Source organism: Magallana gigas, chromosome 1 (assembly GCF_963853765.1).
Source record: "Magallana gigas chromosome 1, xbMagGiga1.1, whole genome shotgun sequence".
Classification (NCBI taxonomy): domain Eukaryota; kingdom Metazoa; phylum Mollusca; class Bivalvia; order Ostreida; family Ostreidae; genus Magallana; species Magallana gigas.
The window spans coordinates 30,583,674-30,603,270 of NC_088853.1; the positions used below are offsets into that span (position 1 = coordinate 30,583,674).

A 19,597-nucleotide genomic window follows, 5' to 3' on the forward strand; every position below is an offset into this window, starting at 1 on the left:
CTGAATAAATTTGGAGATGGGGGTGGGGGGTGGTCCACGAACTCTCTGGTGTCGATAGCAAGCCTAGTTGGGGAGTTAAAACCACATTGGAATGTCGTGCCAGAGCTGAGTCAGATTAGAAATATGATACTCCGCTGAAACACATATGCAGCGTTTATCAAGTCTGGGACAGAGAAACGAATGAAGAAAAGGGGCCCCAAGAGAGGATGAGGTTAAATTAAAAATCACATGAAATAAAAAAATATATAGAGAGAGCTAGAGATCAAATCAGACAGAATAGATTAAAAAAAAGTCATTTAAAGCTTTTTTTACACAGGGTTAAGACATAACAGACATGCACACACAGAGAGCGGAGAGAGAGAGAGAGAGACAGAGAGACAGAGAGAGACAGAGAGAGAGAGAGAGAGAGAGAGAGAGAGAGAGAGATTAAGACAATTGTATATAAAAAAGGGAGAGATATATACAGAGTGAGAAAGAGAGAATGAGAAAGAAAGGGGAATAAAATAAGTGATAGAAAGTTAAAAGATACAGATACAGATAAAAACATGGACAGAAACATCTCTCAAAGAAAAAGACATTTAGCAAGAATACAATGGAGAGAGAGAGAGAAAGAGAGAGAGAGAGACAGACAGACAGACAGACAGTGAGAGATATTGATTGGAGACAAAAAAGGCTCAAAAAGAGAGATAGAGGGATAGAGAATGAAACAGAGAGAGAAAGAGAGAGAGGGAAAGAGAGAGAGATAAGAGGGAGAAAGAGAGAGAATTTAGAGAAATAGAAAAAAAATATGAAAGACAGAGAGACAGAAAGATCAAACAGATGAAGAGCAGATAGAGAGAGGTTTTTATATGTATATACATAAGGAGAGAGACGCAGACAGTGAGACGGAGGCAGACAGAGAGAGAGAGAGAGAGAGAGAGAGAGAGATAGAGAGAGTAAATGAGAGATTGATTGGAGGCCAAAAATGCAGAGACAGAGGGAAAGAGAAAGAAACAGAGAGATAGAGAAAGATAGAGGGAGAAAGAGAGAGAGAGAGAGATTATAGAAATAGGAAAAATATGAAAAACAGAGAGACAGAGAGATCAAACAGATGCAGAGCAGTAGAAAAAATAGAGAGAGGTTTTAAGATAAATGTATATACATAAGGAGAGAGACAGCTTATCATTACAAACAGGGGGTTCAATTCATGCCTAATTTTAATCAAAATTTACATTACATGATATTGAATACATTGATATACTTATGAAATAATTAAAAAACAAGTTCTGGATAGATGTATTTAAAGCATGGGTTGACCTGCATAATACAATAAAGTCTGGTGTAGCTGCAGACTCACCATTATTTTATAACCCTTTGATCCATATTGGAGGGAAATCTTTTTTTAATAAACAGCTACTATTTGACAATAATATTTGATTTTAGTCTAGATATATCAATGATATCATGGAAGAAGATGGTACTTTTTTTAGTTTTGATAAGTATTGTGATATGTATACAGATGTAAAGGTCAACTTTTGAGAATATGCAAGCATAATCCATGCTATGAAGACATACATTAGACATACATACATAAACCTGCTTATTAGAGAAAACATTATACAGTTATGAAATGTAAAAAGTCAAAGTTCTTCTATGATATTTTACTCAGTAATATCTCTGTGACAACAGGTAAAAGAAGGTGCCTGGAATGAATTATTGAATATAGAGGACATGGAGTGGAAAATAATCAATAAACTACCTTTCATAACAACAAAATTAAGACTGTAAACTTCAATGGTTCTAATACAGAATAATTGACAAAATTTAAGCAACAAACCCTTTTTTTTCAAAATTAAAAAAGTAAACCCAAAAACTTTTGTCACAGAGAAGAGGAAACTATAGAACATATTTACATATATTGTGGAATTGTGAATGTGTTCAATCTTTATTAGAAAATTTTAAACATTATTTAGAAGAAAAAATCAATTTTCAGGTTACATTTACCAATAAAATCTTTTATTCTAGGCACCATTGGTAAAAGCAAAAATATCCTTATTATCTTTTTTCTTTGGTTAAAGTACTATATTTACAAAACAAGATGTGCTGAGAAACAGCTGAGTGTTTTTTATGCAATGTCTTCTTCAAAGCACTTCTATGAAAAAACAGAAATTTATTTTTTATAAAAATGGTAAAAATGAGAATTTTGATACTCATTGGAACATCTGGAATCCAATTTTTACCTCTCTCTCTCTCTCTCTCTCTCTCTCTCTCTCTCTCTCTCTCTCAAATATATATGCATTGTAGAGAGAGAGAGAGAGAGAGAGAGAGAGAGAGAGAGAGAGAGAGATTGAAATTTTATTTTATGTGATGATTGGTTGAGTGGTCACCTCATTTGAAATTCGGGAAAAAAATATTTTTTAGTCTACACAGTAGATATTTAAATATTACATTCAGATTGATAATGAGAAGGTTTTTGGTATGAAACTTTAATTAGATCGGGCTCGTAAACCGGAAGTCTTCAAGAAAACCGTGTCGATGGCGGGGAAGCTGAACGCAGGCGTCGTATAAAAAACTATTGGGCATATTGAATCGAAAAGTAATCCAAGCTGAGGCAATGAAGGTAATAAGTATTTCATAGGCACTACTATGCATGCTTGTATTTATTTTTTGTTTGGTTTGCTTCATAAGGTTTCATTTCTCGATCGAATTTTGCATCTTCAAGTTGATTTCAACTGTTCAATCTTCAATGACGCCACCGGTTCACATGCAGTCTGATATGAGAACCTATTCCGAATCATATCACTATTCCATCGTGTTTTGGGTTACATATTACGAACTTTTTGACAAATTATTTTGGCAAGATGGTGAAGGGTTGATAACAATTCATGTAATTTGAGTTCTTATCACCTGGGTTTTACACTAACTTGGTTTTTTGCTAGCCATGTGGGCTACTAATCTTCATCATTCAAGGGGCCCACATCAAAATTTAGTTGCCCAAACTTTTATTTTAATAAAAGAAAGAAAAATATTTTTAATCTCATTTAATTACATGTATATATAAATTCAAATTCAATTTCTATTTTTCTTAGATTTTCAAACACTTCATTTTCTAAAATCTAATAACTCAGATCAAACACATTTCTTGTTGTTCCTTTACAGCTGTTTTAGTTGATTCATCTCTTTTCTCTTTTGAGAAGTGGACGGGCATAGCCTACATCCACTTCTCTTCGTTAGCCCTCATATTTTGATTCTGGAAAATGTGTTAATGTCGGAACCGAAGACGGTCTACGCTTCTCCCCATGTTTTAACTCCAATTTCCCTGAGTTTTTGTAACAGACCTATTATTTCTACATTTTAACATTATTTCAGCCATATATCACAAATAATCAACACTTACCCACTGTCAAATCATTTTTGCAATTTAAATTAACCCTAAGGCTGCTGCTTTAATTTTCGCCAAGATGGCCACCACTGCTGAATTAATTAATTACAATTCATGGTTATTGACCATCAAGTTTTAAAATAATATATCTCTGTCAGCAACTATTTATTCAACAGTTACCAAACTTATATTTAAATGCAAGAGAAAATGTTGAAGATTTCAATGCAATGCTCATTTTCCTCATTTTACTTGTATTTATCAATCTAGGTACGTTCAAATGTGAAAATCAATTAAAACTAGTAGACTTATTGTTCACGGAACAAGTAGAGGCCTTTCCACCTTTCACAAAGATTAAAAAAAATTCCCAAAAATGTTAATAATTAGAGAAAAATCAATATCCAAGAATTAAAAAAAAAAAAAATTGGTTCCGCACATCCGTATCCATCTGAGAACCCTAAGAATAATAGGCGAGAGTGTTACCACTACGCTATGTCGCTTGTTTCTTGAGTGAAGGTAAAAATTGTTGAGTTGTGTAGTCAATTTGGATGATGATAGAAAGAAGAGATGGAGCGTTCTTCTGTCCATCTGAAGTTGATACCCAATGTTGGGAAACCTTTAGAATAGAGAGGGGCTTAGCGATTGGTTGAGAGAACAGTATTTGTTAATCAGTTTATTAATTAAAATCAGTGCTGCTTGTAAACAATGTGGCCAGATACAGTTCAGGTCACAAGTAAAATATATTCTCAAGGACTACAATGCTACAAATAGTGATATTTCTATACAAGTACCCTATTAAGATAGTGTTGATTATGAATTGTGAAAACCATGACCCAAGGACTAATACTAAGGCCCCAAAAGATGTCCAAAGTTTAACATAGACTTATATAATGGGAAAACGATTTTAAACTCTTATTCTTTTTAATAAAAGAAGTATTCAAAAATAAAAAAAAGAAATTTCCATGATAAGTTTATATCATAGTTAAATTATCATTCTGGAAATGTTTATCGACTAGGTTTTCGGAATTTCGATCCTGACATCAATTACTAACATATCGGGATCCATTGAGTGATCGGGATCAAAGATCATAAATTCAAAAAACTTCAAAAGGTGTGGATCTAAGTTCTTAGGAAGTTTTAATTCACAAACACACAGTTAGGAAGATAGAGGAACAAAAGATAATAAAGGTTATGGAAAGAAAAGTAGGAATCATTGATAACTATATCAACTATATATAGGCTTTCCATGTTTTTTGAGTTCAGTCTATAAGACAGATGAGAATGCAAAATCTAACATGTCTATGAATGTCCTCACCACACCTGCAATATTTTATTTGATGAATCCATAAAGAATCTTTAAATGATTGAAAGACAAAACATAGACAATAGTGAATTATCATCTTTGAATTATTCAATGAATATTTTTCAGTGAAATGGAATTTTTTTTTTTTTACTGCAAATGGGTATTTTAGAGCTTAAAATTAAGTGCATTTGATGTGTAAAATAATTATGAATACAAACATGCCATTTGGCAAAGATATGATTTTTTCTCCTTTTTAGCTCACCTGAGCTGAAAGCTCAAGTGATCTTTTCTGATCACAGTTTGTCCATCGTCCGTTCGTCTGTCTGTCTGTCTGTCTGTCCGTCTGTAAACTTTTCACGTTTTAAACTTCTTCTCTAAAACGGCTTATCCAATTTCAACCAAATTTGGCACAAAGCATCCTTATGGTAAGGCAAATATAAATTGCAGAAATGAAAGACCTATCTTTATTCAAAGCTGAAAACCTTGAAACTGTAGAAAAAGGGGGGTGCATTTTTAAAAATCTTCTTCTCAAGAACTACTGAGTCAATTCAACCTAGTTTAGCATAAATTATCCTTATGGGAAGGAATATATAAATTGCAAAAATTAAGGGCTAATTCTGTTTCAAATTTGAGTAATTTATGGAAATTTATGGAAATGATAATAAGACAGAGAGAATGAGGGTCAATCAGTTTAACTTCGGGTTTGGTATTCCATATCTCAAAACCCTCTTTGAAACAAAGAAGCGGTCATTTTGAACGTATAAGAAATGGGTCAATCTGACAAAGATGAATTTGGTTGTTGTGGAACAGTTTGCTTGCGAAAGGAATATTTGAAACGTGCAAGATACATTAATGCTGATTTTGTGGAGTAAATTGAGATTAGATATTCCAATGCATTGACATTTTCACCTTTGACGGTGGTTTTAGCTTGTTTTGATTTTCGTTTCGTTTTCATGAATTACGGTTTGTAACTTAGGGGAACTATCGCCTGTATTTTGTAATTTTTACGTACCAATCAAATATAGACATCGGAAAGTAAGACAGCTGACTGTTACTTGCAGTAAATAAGATACATTAACAGGTATGGTACTTTAACAACTAAAATACAAGTTCTAATGATAATACGGTATGTGTTTTGCGTAATAGTTGATTACTGCAATGTGTTTTAGGCTAGTTAAAAGTATTTTCTCGTCTATTCAGTCTAAACGGAGATTAATTTTGCTGATGAAAATACTAAGTGCGTGTACATGTAGCAGAGACATGAATAATTGTTAGCTCACCTGAGGTGAAATATACAGAAAAATATCTTTAAAAATATTCTTCTCAAAAATCAATCAGCCAAAAAAAAAAGCTGTAACTTGTGTGAAAGCATCCTCAAGTAGTGTAGATTCAAGCTTGTCCAAACCATGATCCCTGGGGGAACGGTGGGGTCCCAATGGGGGATCACATTTTTAGATACAAATGTATAAAGAAAAATCATTAAAATCTTCTTTTCAAAAACCAGTTAGCCAGAAATTTTGAACTGTGGAAGCTTCTTCAGGTAGTGCAGATTCAACTTTTTTCAAATCACGATCCCCGGGGGTAAGGTGGGGCCACAATGGGGGGTCGAAATTTTGACATAGGAATACATAGAGAAAAATCTTCTCAACAAAAACCAGTAGGCCAGAAAACTGTAACTTGTATGGAAGCATCCTCAGGTAGTGTAGATTCAAATTTGTTCAAACCATGATCCCAGCTAGGGGTAGAGTGCGGCCACAATGGGTGGGTCGAATTTTACATAGGAATACATAGCGAAAAATCTTTAAAATATTTTCTTCTCAAAAACCAATTGGCCCGAAAAGCTGTAACTTGTGATGAAGCATCCTCAGGTAGTGTTGATTCATTCTAGTTTTTTTCAAACCATGATTTCAGGGGATAGGGTGGGGCCACCATGCAGGGTCAAATTATGGTGGTGCGTGTAATTCGGTATTATCTCTACGCAATAGTTAATTAATGCAACATGTTCTATTAAGATGTTCAGCAATTTCAATCTAAACGGAGATTATTCTCGCTGCTAGAAATATAGTACTAAAGTATATATATGATAAAAAATAAATTGAGTTTTTTCTTTGTTTAAATTCCTATAATTTTACTAACCTGAGAGTCAAGCTTCGAGTTATAAGCAAGATACAGAGCTTTGCGCACAATGCTACTATATGTTTGTACACAAAGCTGAGGTCATTCTTTAGTTTGTTTATATTTTAAATGCAGCTATGCTGAATAGGAAATACCAAGTTTAAAATTCTTAAGTTGAATGTAATAAACTCATGTGAACAGAAACATGACTCAAACCAAGCTACGTATCTTGCTTATGATTGACACTGTAATTTTGGTTGATCAATAGAAATGTCTTGCTAAAAGGATGGTATGCTGTAATTACTTTCTGGTGCCCCTTCTTCAACGATGAATTGCATAAAATCTACACAAATTTTTGATAGTTTTTCAAACACAAGTGAATGAAAACAATGCCTTTTAAACAGTTTCCATAGGCCTGACACATTATTATTATGAGGATAAAAGCATTATTAATGTTCTTAAAAAATTATTGCAATGGAAAATCATCTTTGTTTGTACACATTTGTTGTTTTTTAATAAAGATGAAAATAATATATTGGAAGGGCCTTGGTACAATAGAGCGACATGCCTGCCAATACATTAATTTGAATTATAGCTCTTTAACATATGTGACAACATTTTCAGTTAAGTTTATTTTCTTCAATCAAGTGAGTAAGGATATGAAAGGTCATACGAAATGAATTCATGCCTGGGAAATGACAATTGTCTATAATGGAGAAGGCCAATTAAATTTTTCTTCTTTCACATATAGAATTTTTGAAAATACAATAAGTAGCAAGTAGTGGAGGAAGAAAATGTACCTTATGCTCTCATGTATTTTAATCGTTTTATAAAGTGATGGGGGGGGGGGGGGGGGGGGGCTAAAATAAAGGGAATTGGAAGTTAACCGTGAACACCAACTGAAAATTTAGTTATTTATATTGCGAATGATCTTATTTTCGGTAAAATTGTATTCCATGAAGGTAAATATGTCAAAGATGCAAAAATAAGTAAAAATTTGGATATTCATTTTTGGTTAATCTACCGAGGGGCCACATGGCACAATATCCTTTGAAACCCATATAAAGCCAGTGTTGCTTAGGTGAGCGATGTGGCCCATTGGGCCTCTTGTTATGTATTGTTTAATATATGGCAAAATTTTGAAATATATGAGACTTTCAGTGATTGGGAAGGACCTGCGCCACGCGCCATAGTCGCATTTAAGAGAAAAATGGCGCATTAAATCAATTACTCTAAGCGCCGAAGTGCGCATTCAAATTTCTCATCGGTTATAAAAGTTGTAGCGATGTCCGCTGGAAATTTACTCTGTACGACTTACCTAATCGTCTTTTAATACATTCGTTTTAAAACATCAAATTTCATTGGTCGTGTTTGGTAAAATAGAAATAAACAACCAATAAAAACGTTTCCACTCATTTATGCGTGGTAGATCATTCCAGAATTTCCTCCGAAAGATTAGAAATGTCGAATGGTGTCCAAACGTATACCGTTTCGTCCAATAGGTGTTTTCTTTCAAATGAGTGAGACGAGAAATTGTCGCCCAGTATTCTGAGTTCTCAATTATGTAAACTAACCCCAAATGCAGTAAAATGATGATTATCTAATTGAAAAGAAGTTTTTACAGCCTCAATTAATCCCTGTTGTGATTATTAAAACTCACGACTTTCCTTCCATGCTTATCGTTACTATTATTGGGGTTATAAATACGGGTGATGCAACCACACTGTGCATTGAAAATTGCAACCGATGATTATTTAAGTGTCGATACTACAATTAGTTGTTACTTGTAATTAGTTAATAACTCGCAAAATTAATGTCTAAATAATAAAAAAAAATGTTTCCCTAGAACAGTTACCTTCAAAGTTTGAAAAATTCTCTACAAAACGGTAATAATTGGGTCAAAGGGTTTGACTAATACCCCCAAAAAACACAGAAGTACAGAGACTGATTTATTATCATTAAGCAAAAAATTGCATCAGTTTTACAAAATGGCCCCAATGAATAAATAGATGGCCCTTTCATTATGAAAATGGCCCATTAAAATTAATAACTGCGGGGCCATAGTCCCATTGACATTTTTGGCCTTCCCAATCACTGGACTTTTACAATTTTTTTTCTTTCAGAGTTCACTTCATTATAAACTCTTTTGAAATAAAATGATACAAGAACTATTTTTCAGGTGAGCGATATGTGGCCCATGGGCCTCTTGTTTAATGTTGTTCTGGTTCACATTCTCGGACTGCACACGTCTCTCAGTATAAATATTGATCAATTAAACAAGAATTTTCATAAACATCATTAAAAAATGATTTAGAAACGATGAAGGTTCATAATCCTCCATTTTAGTGTTTAAATAATTTTTCCTCTCTGGTGAATGGGATATTGAATGGCAGTGGATCAACACGCGACAAGCTTACCTCGAGATCGAGATCAAATTCTCGCTCATTTCTTGGCACAAAGTCCATCAAAGACACATAAATCAATAAATTAACATCTTCTAAATTATGTACTGCAGGATTAAATCCATCAAAATTATTTTTTCTTTGCTATCACTGTGAAAAAACTTCATTCTATGTATGCTACAATTCAAAGCATTTCTCTGAAGTTTAGCGCTCTATAGACTTTATTTTAAACTATGGAAACTTTAGAAACCTTACGAAAACATCAATTGACCAATCATATTTCATTCCCAAGAATAGCCATCCTGTTTTTGTTCAAAGCGAGGCTTGGGGAAACCTTAGATAACTTGCTCTTGGAAAAACGTCAATAGTCGCGCATAGCAGTGGCCGACCTGAAATTTCAGCGTGACAATTGTCGCTCGTAGCGGCCTAAGGGATAAATCGCCAACACTAAAAATTAGTAGCAAATGGCAAGTTAGCGACTGTTAATTTCAAACCCTGATCATGTGATGTAGAGCCATTTGAGCGTCAAATCATTTTCGCAACTTAAGGTCAAGATCTAGTAAATGAAAGGTGCCTACAGGTTAATGAAATTCAAGACATAAATTCTTTTGATGATGCTTCACAACAATATCTTTGTTTCATAGGGTGTACTGGGGCTTAAATTTTTGGTAGACACAATGAAAAATCATGTTTTAAACAACCATTTTCTATGAAATATGAAGGATAAGATTAACAAATCTCAGAGTTTTGTCCATTTTTGACTAATGAAATGTACCGTATTTTTCGGGGCATATGTCGATGTGGGGCATAGGCCGAATTGCTAATTTTTAGACAAAAATTCAAGAAAAATCCTTAGACTAGCCGAATTGGGGGATAAGCCGATTTTCAATCGATGATTACTATAGTGAAAGTATGACAGCTGATTAAGGAAGTCATCGTATTAAGTATATATTTTCAGAACATCGATGTAGAAAGTCAAAAGAGTAATTAAAGTTATTAAATTTGCTCAACAGATATATTTTAAGCAATTTTTAAAAATTAATCTGTGTTTTGTGGCTGTTTGGTCTCTTCTGTATTCGTAGGTGTATCGTTATGTATCGTAATTTTACATAGTGTAAATTTAATTGCAACACCAACCTCCGTGGTTCTGTCTGGTAGAACTAAGTATAATATTTTACCAAACCTTTTATTATTGCTAAATCTCATTTAATCAAGTTATACTTTGAAAGCTACTTGTAAATACGGGTATGGCGTCCATTAGCTCAACACGTGGTGTCATATTCAAATAAAGTTATCCCCTGTAATCGCTATGAATGAGAAAACGAAATACCAAACATAAAATATTTAATTTGTGTTCTTTCCATTAATTGATTAAATAGTGACTTGCCGTTATGCAGAGAAGTTGTAATGTTAAAAACACAGTTAATGCAATGAAGTGTAACGGTGTACACTAGGCTACGTGCCCCCAGGCTGTGTTTTAGTCACGGTTTCACACCTTTGTATATACACACGACACCAGAATACCATTATTTCATCCAACAGAAAATTAATTGTAAAAACACAAAGCATTTGATTTATTCTACACCCAAGACAAGTGATTCCCAAGAACGCAGACATGAAGAATTCACAAAAATTCTGTCATATTACATTCTACCCGGTTTTGTTTTCTTTTTTACTACGCAATAATAGTTTCCAGGGTTCATACACGAATGTGGGAAAAAAAATCTTTTGATTGGGATTGTAAGGAAATACCTCGTACAGTACTGTACATTTTATTACTCATGATGTCATTACAAAAATTATCAACAGGACAACTATCGAACAATAGTTCAAACGGATGAAAAAAAAACCCAACCCACATAATAAACTGCTACAAAAGTACAACGGATAAAAACAGTGGATTTTATATTTTAATGTTAAATTTTTTCAACTTTGAGTCTAAGATTAGCTGATCCCGGGGGATAGGCCGGGGCTCGCTCATCGGAGAAAAAAAATTAAGGCCTATGCCCCAAAAAATATGGTATATATAATGCCTACAGTCTCTCCTAAAACAACGTTTAACAAGCCCTTGACCTCTTTAAAATGACGTCAAATTGAATATAGGTACCAGGATTCCTTTTCCCAGGGTGCGTCAATTGAGAAAGTTCAAGGTCATTGTTTAAAAAATCCTTAATTCCTGTCTGTGTCATGTCTTGCATTAATTGAATTAATTAGAAACTAAAATTTGACACAAAGCTAGCTTGTCTCAGGCCATATAAAATTATTTTTAGCTCACCTGAGCTGAAAGCTCAAGTGAGCTATTCTGATCACATTTTGTCTGTCGTCTGTCTGTCCGTCCGTAAACTTTTCACATTTTCAACATCTTCTCAAGAACTACTGGGCCAATTACAACCAAACTTGGCACAAATCATCCTTAGGCAAAGGGGATTCAAAGTTGTGAAAATTAAGGGTCACACCCATTTTCAAGGGGAGATAATTAGAAACTAATGAAAAATTTCGAGGAGTTTTCAAAAATCTTCTTCTCAAGAACCAGAAAGCCAGGAAAGCTGAAACTTGTGTGGAAGCATCCTCAGGTAGTGTAGATTCAAAGTTGTGAAATTCATGACCCCCAGGGGTTGGGTGGGGCCACAATGGGGGGATTGAAGTTTTACATAGGAATATATAGAGTAAATCTTTAAAAATCTTCTTCTCAAGAACCAGAAAGCCAGGAAAGCTGAAACTTGTGTGGAAGCATCCTCAGGTAGTGTAGATTCAAAGTTGTGAAATTCATGACACCCGGGGGTAGGGTGGGGCCACAATGGGGGTTCGAAGTTTTACATAGGAATATCTAGAGTAAATCTTTAAAAATCTTCTTCTCAGAAACTAAACAGCCAGGAAAGCTGAAACTTGTGTGGAAGCATCCTCAGGTAGTGTAGATTCAAAGTTGTGAAAATCATGACCCCCGAGGGTAGGGTGGGGCCACAATGGGGGTTCGAAGTTTTACATAGGAATATCTAGAGTAAATCTGTAAAAATCTTCTTCTCAGAAACTAATCAGCCAGGAAAGCTGAAACTTGTGTGGAAGCATCCTCAGGTAGTGAAGATTCAAAGTTGTGAAAATCATGACCCCCGGGGGTAGGGTGGGGCCACAATGGGGGTTCGAATTTTTACATAGGAATATCTAGAGTAAATCTTTAAAAATCTTCTTCTCAGAAACTAATCAGCCAGGAAAGCTGAAACTTGGTGGAAGCATCCTCAGGTAGTGTAGATTCAAAGTTGTGAAAATCATGACCCCTAGGAGTAGGGTGAGGCCACATTGGGGGGGGGGTGTTAAAGTTTTACTTAGGAATATATAGAGTAAATCTTTAAAAATCTTCTTCTCAGAAACTTATCAGCAAGGTGATTCTTTATAATTGTTAAGACTTTGGCTCCAGGACAATTCTTCGGCCTCACAAGAAGGTTCAGAGTTTGATGTAGCTAAATATCCCATATATAAACAATTGTAAAGGATCTTTTTGAGAACTGCAATACTCAACATGTGATATGACTATAAAATTGAAGCTAAGGCAGCTATTTTTTCATTAGAATCTTTTTGTATTACTGTATTGAGTTATTGCCCTTGATTTATTGATTCTTGATTATTTTAATTAATGCATCCACTGTTAACCAATTATTGTGATGATTATTTTTATACAATAATAAATATTCAATGTATATAAGTTGTTCTGCATAAGTAGTTTTGGGTTAGGCCGGATTAGTTTGTTTATTTTTTATTTCCAATTTTTAGATACTATGAATTATTTTAGGCCGGCACATATATAGGGACAGTGTCCATTGCATTACGAGGAGTTTGGATAGATTGAGTGTGTGGAAGTCCCTGCCCTATCTAATCTTCGTGTTCTTGTTAAGTCTAAGATACAGAGTGTGTGGTCATTCATGCTTGTATTGGTGGTGGTTGCGGCGGAGCACTAGTGTATGGTCATCCCTGCTGGTGTTCTGGCCTTTCTAGCGCAAGAGTGCGGTACTCCCTGCTTGGGTTAGGTTGAGCTGTTGGCGCAAGTGTGTGGTCATCCCTGCTTGCGTTATCCCTGCTTGCGTTAACGTTGGTACCTGTTGAGTTGCGTAGGTGTGCGGTCATCCCTGCCTGCGTAACGTTGAGTACCTGTATATGTGCAGGAGCGGTGATTAAAGTCTGCTCTTGTAAATAATGGCAGCAATCAGGGCTATCCGAGTTCCAAGGGGGAAAAATGGATTTTATTTATACAGGATCTACATGTATTATTGTACATTGTCCAGATTGTTTGTATTATGACTCCATTAAGCTGACTTTATCATACCTATTGTTCCTCAGGTGAGCGATGTGGCCCATGGGCCTCTTGTTTAGATTATCATCCCCGTCTCTCTGAAAATGACCTGCCCCGTTGTATTTTTTTTGATTGAAAAAAAAATGTCCGGGAAAAAAAATTTCGGAAAAAAATTAGGCTCAGTACTAATAATTCAAAATGTTTATATTAAATGACTGCTTGACGTGGTATTTCGTTTAAAGGATAGAAATTGGTTTGTGTACTTATATAATAGCATTAACAGTTTTAAAAATAGAGCAGTTGTTATTTATAGAAAATGGACAGTGAAATAGATTCATCCAATATTTTCTATAATAGCAAAAATACATGAGTCATGATTTTTTTCTTAGGGGGGGGGGGGGGGTTCAATTGTGAGCTTAATTGATTGCTCACAGTACCTCTAGTTTAAATTTAATTGAATTTACCGTATTTTCCGATGATTAGTCGGTATTTATTTTCTCTGAAGCAGAGCACCAGACTTATCATCTAAATCGACTTGTCTAAGGCTTGAGGTCAGAAAATTGTTAAAAATAGCATTCAAAATCTTGGTTTTAATCATCTTGAGTTGGCTGTGTGATTGGAAATTACCTTATTGAATTCATTGTTCATCTTTATTAAGTATTGTTTTCTCTCATTTATTAACAGTAGTATACATAATAATAACGGTAATTTAAAAAATGGTTCATGTCTTTAATCAATTGAAAATTTTACTGTTCTGTTTTTTATAAATACATTGTCACATGGTTCCATATATCACTAGACTAAGTGGGAAGATAATACTGTAAAGTAAAATTAAAACCAAAAATGAATGGAAAAAATTATTGCAGTACAGGGAATGTTTTTAATTTTAGTTATTTTATTGGTAAAGAGTTGTTAGTGGAAAGTATAAATAAGAAATGGTTTTTAAGTCAAATTAATTCTTTAAATACATAATCGGCAATTATCAATACTTTTGTTTTTACAATAGGCTGACACCAGTTGTGCTAAATAATGTTCATTGATTAATTATTGTCCAATTCTTTGAAAGTTGTAAAATTAAAATTTTAGGAAACGTATATATGTCTTATATCGTCATTATCAAATCGGACAAGTGATTGGTCTATTTCTAACAGTGTCTATGTAAAACAATAGCGTGTAACGTAACTGCATTACTGGATACAAAGTAAACAATTTCATTAAATCATAGTAATTGCTAAGCTTTCTGCACTTGAGATCCCCCTTTGAAGTCCAAAACGAGACAGGAGCATGCTTCTGACACTGGAAATTGTTAAACAAACATTGACCACGCGCCGAGTCAACAGGTGGCTGGTTACGTAATGGCGAATACACTGGCGATGGTCAGAGTGGATATTTATTTTAATACATGGGAATAAAATATTTCTGACAAATTAAGGTTAGTTTACTCTCATACAACTTGCATAACACGCGACATCGGGAATTGTATACAATGCAAGCGACTTTATAGATGTTACTGGTATTTGAAAATACAATGCATAATTATAAAGCGTAATTGTTTAAATGTTAATCATTAATAATAATTGGTAGCAATATCGGGGACATTCTGTCGTCATACACTAAATAATGTTACTTGCAGTTTGATACGCCATGTTAAAGCGATAAGTTCTATGTGTTGTCTGAATTGACGTATCGTAGGATTTTTTTTTGTAAATTTGGGCTAAAAATGAGCAATTCAACTAGGTGTTTGCATAGACGATTCGTCCAAAAAAATACGCCAGTTACTGTACTTTATCTTTGCAGTCAGTCCCTATACATGTCCACACAAGCATTTTTAGAGGCATACTTATATGTATTACTTGCAATTAACTGTAAAATTTTTTTCTTTATTAAGTACATTTGCTTCCAAGTTTCCAATATTAGCACATCAAATAAACAGTTCTAGCATATCGCAACCAAGCTAACACCATCGAGTGAGCTTTGTGCTATTTTTAGCTCACCGAGACGAAGTCAGGGGGAGCTTATGCTATACCCTCGGCGTCGGCGTCGGCGTTGGGACCTGGTTAAAGTTTTTGTTGCATGTCCTGTATCTAAGCTATTACTTGTCCTATCTTCACCAAACTTGCATGGATGATGCATCTGGACCTACTTATGGACTTGAAAGACTAGGATGCTGAATCTGAGTCCTAAATTTCAGATGCTGGAGGAGGTTAAGGTTGTTGGACCAGGTTAAAGTTTTTGTTGCAGGTGCCCTTTGATAGCAATATCTAAGTTACTGCAGGTCCGTACTTCACCAAACTTGCATGGATGGTGTGTCTTATGATACTGATGCACCAGACAGGCTTGAATGCTGAATCTGAGCTATAGGTTTCGGATGCTGGAGGAGGTTAAGGTTTTTGGAGCAGGTTAAAGTTTTTGTTGCAGGTGCCCTTTGATAGCAATATCTAAGTTACTGCTGGTCCGTACTTCACCAAACTTGCATGGATTGTGTGTCTTATGATACTGATGCACCAGACAGGCTTGAATGCTGAATCTGAGCTATAGGTTTCGGATGCTGGAGGAGGTTAAGGTTTTTGGAGCAGGTTAAAGTTTTTGTTGCAGGTGCCCTTTGATAGCAATATCTAAGTTACTGCTGGTCCGTACTTCACCAAACTTGCATGGATGGTGTGTCTTATGATACTGATGCACCAGGCAGGCTTGGGTGCTGAATCTGAGCTATAGGTTACAGATGCTGAAGGAGGTTAAGGTTTTTAGAGCTGGTTTAAGTTTTTGTTGCAGGTGCCCTCTGATGATGATATCTTAGTTACTACTGGTCCTAACTTCACCAGACTTCTATGGATGGTGCATCTTATGATACTGATGCACCAGACAGGCTTGAATGCTGAATCTGAGCCATAGGTTTCGGATGCTGGAGGAGGTTAAGGTTTTTAGAGCTGGTTAAAGTTTTTGTTGCAGGTGCCCTCTGATGATGATATCTTAGTTACTACTGGTCCTAACTTCACCAGACTTCTATGGATGGTGCATCTTATGATACTGATGCACCAGACAGGCTTGAATGCTGAATCTGAGCCAAAGGTTTCGGATGCTGGAGGAGGTTAAGGTTTTTAGAGCTGGTTAAAGTTTTTGAAACAGGTGCACTCTGATGATTATATCTTAGTTATTGCTTGTCCTAACTTCACCAGACTTCCATGGATGGTGCGTCTTATGATACTGATGCACCTGACAGGCTTGAATGCTGAGTCTGAGCCATAGGTTTCAGATGCTGGATATGGTTAAGTTTTTTGGAACAGGTCACATGTTTAATAGATGATAGTACTATTTCAAACTTGCATAGTTGACTAAACTGTAATATGAATGAATCACAGAGGAAGCTTCAGATGCAGAGCTTGATCTCATTTATCAAGGAAGCTAAAAAACATATCTTAGTTATTACAGGTCCTAACTTCACCAAACTTGAATGGATGGTGTGTCTTATGATACAGATGCACCTGACAGGCATGGATGCTGAATCTGAGCCATATGTTGTGGATGCTTGAGCAGGTTAAGTTTTAATTGCTAGTGCCCTCTGATGATGATATCTTAGCTATTACTGGTCTGAACTTCACCAAACTTGCATGGAGATGCGTCTTATGTATACTGATGCACCTGACAGGCTTGAATGCTGAATCTGAGCCATAGGTTTCGGATGCTGGATGAGGTTTAGATTTTTTTGAACAGGTCACATGATTTATAGATGATAGCTTGCATAGTTGATTTAACTATATTATAAATGAAACGCAGAGGTTGCTTCAGATGCAGAGCCTGATCTCCATTATCAAGGATGCTAAAGAAATCTCCTACCTCACTTAAACCTGCTTGATAGAAAGATGAGGTTGTTGTTAAATGATATAACACGATTCCTATGATAAAGTATTGTATGATATGAAACACTTTTGTTTAATATGATACAATATAATATCATATGTTATATTGTAAAAAGTTATATGATATGATATGATATTGTATCAATTTTTTTGATATTTTATGATTTGATAGTGTATCATGATATTGTTTTGTATAGTATTGTATATTATGATACAATATTATATTGTATCATATGATATTGTATAATATGATATTGGTTTCTGTAATTTACAATTATATCAAGCTGAACTGTATTATATGATATTGTAATATTATATATTATCGTATCATACGATATTGTATAATATGATATTGGTTTATATGATATATTATTGTATCATATGATACAATATGTATGTATAATATTGTATTATATAATATTTTACTTTATCACATAATATTGTAATCATTTGATATGATACAATGTTATATCAAATTATATTGTATCATATGATACAATATCATATTATGTATCAAATATTATACAATATCATACAATACAATATATCATACTATATTATACAATATAATATCATATGTTTCAATGTTATGATGTATTATGTAATATGATATTGTATCATATAATACAATATTGTATTACGAGGGTCAATCAAAAAATACGAAGACTTTTGTCATAGTTATGTTACTTAACGTCGTATCATTACTAAATTTGGTAGACATAATTTAGCAATAGTTTCAAAGAATTTGCAAGGAAAAAAGTTAATTAATTTCTTTATTTCTAAGAATTATTTAGAATTTAATCCTGCAAAAATGAGGTCACGGCGCACGGTCAAAATTTGTGTTATGTCTACAATAAACCATATAATGTTGAAAGTAATATCTCTATTAATTGGGCATAAAACCAAATAATATTGAAACTTCAAATTTAGTATAGTCATGGTATTCTATGTACCAAATAATGAAGGGATATATTGTTTTGTCGAACAGATATTAGTAACTAAAGACAGATAGTCCTCTTTAGAGTTGACTAAAAACATCGACGTCGCCGGACGTCACGGCGCAGCGAAAAGTACAAATAAAATGGATCTAACTCAGGAAAAAGCTGATAGAAGCTGTGAAAATGCTCAATGGTGCAAAAAATAAGTCAACAATTATATGCAAGTTTGTGTTTAACTGTAATAAATTTTGTGAGGGTGGCGGTCATTGTATTTTGAATATAAAACAGTCCGAAAGAGAGTAGAATATCTGTAAATATTTGGTCAAAAAATAAGTAACGAAAATCGACGTTCAGGGTTATCATTACTGTAAACTAAGAAATACACGGTAAGAAAATGAAAACTTTAATGAACTAACTTATGATTCTCGAACAAATGTGTGCAAATAAGATGTTAAGTGGTTCAGTGCCATTTTAAATTGAATGGAGAAAGGCACAAGAGACTAAGCATGATATAATTTAAAAGATGGGGTATATCTATAAACTGTGCATGTTTAATCTTGACGTCATGTTTTGAAAGTTACCGTGCGCCGTGGTGACAAAACATAATGTTTTTAAAAAGGGGTAACAAAAATACCGTTTCATCAAATGGACTAAAACTTCGCATATCAATAACATAAGTGTCGGTGCAAAGATTAATCTGTTAAGTATGACTTTCATGAAAAACATATGATAGACAGCCACATTGTCTTCGTATTTTTTGATTGACCCTCGTATATATAATAATGTTGTATTATGTGATCAAATACAATATTATAAGGTTTAACACAATACAATGTCATTTCATATTTACAATATCATCTTTGTTTATTACAGTATTTTATTGTATTATATGATATATATTGTAAGTATGATAGGATGCAATATTTAATTTTATATTATTATATTGATTAAGATATGAACATATGATTATCATACAATTTTTTAACAGATGATATCTGATTTTGTGTCAAAACAGAATCCATGAATATCCAAGATCATAAAGTATGATTTTCATATAATATGATAAAGGTGGTCTCATAGGGGTGATGCCTCGTCTCGGTGAGCTTTGTAATCTGTGATTACCTATGTTTAGATTTTGGAAAATCCACAACATTTGATAAAGGCCAGGGCTCTACATTGTCCATTTGGACAAGTGACCAAGAATTTACTTGTCCAAACTTTAACTTCACTTGTCCGAAAATTTTTCAATATTAAAGATCAAATATTGTCAACTTGAAAACTACAGTTCTGTATTACTAAAATAAAGTCATTTATTGATTATTCTTCATATAATTAATAACCT

The 19,597-nt window shown here is 34.1% G+C and overlaps 1 protein-coding gene across 1 annotated transcript in view; it reads right to left on the minus strand.

The window, feature by feature from the left end:
* The window catches only part of LOC105345716 (uncharacterized), a 153,742-nt gene that overhangs the window by 42,396 nt on the left and 91,749 nt on the right, over positions 1-19,597 (minus strand). The gene's annotated exons all lie outside the window — the stretch shown is intronic.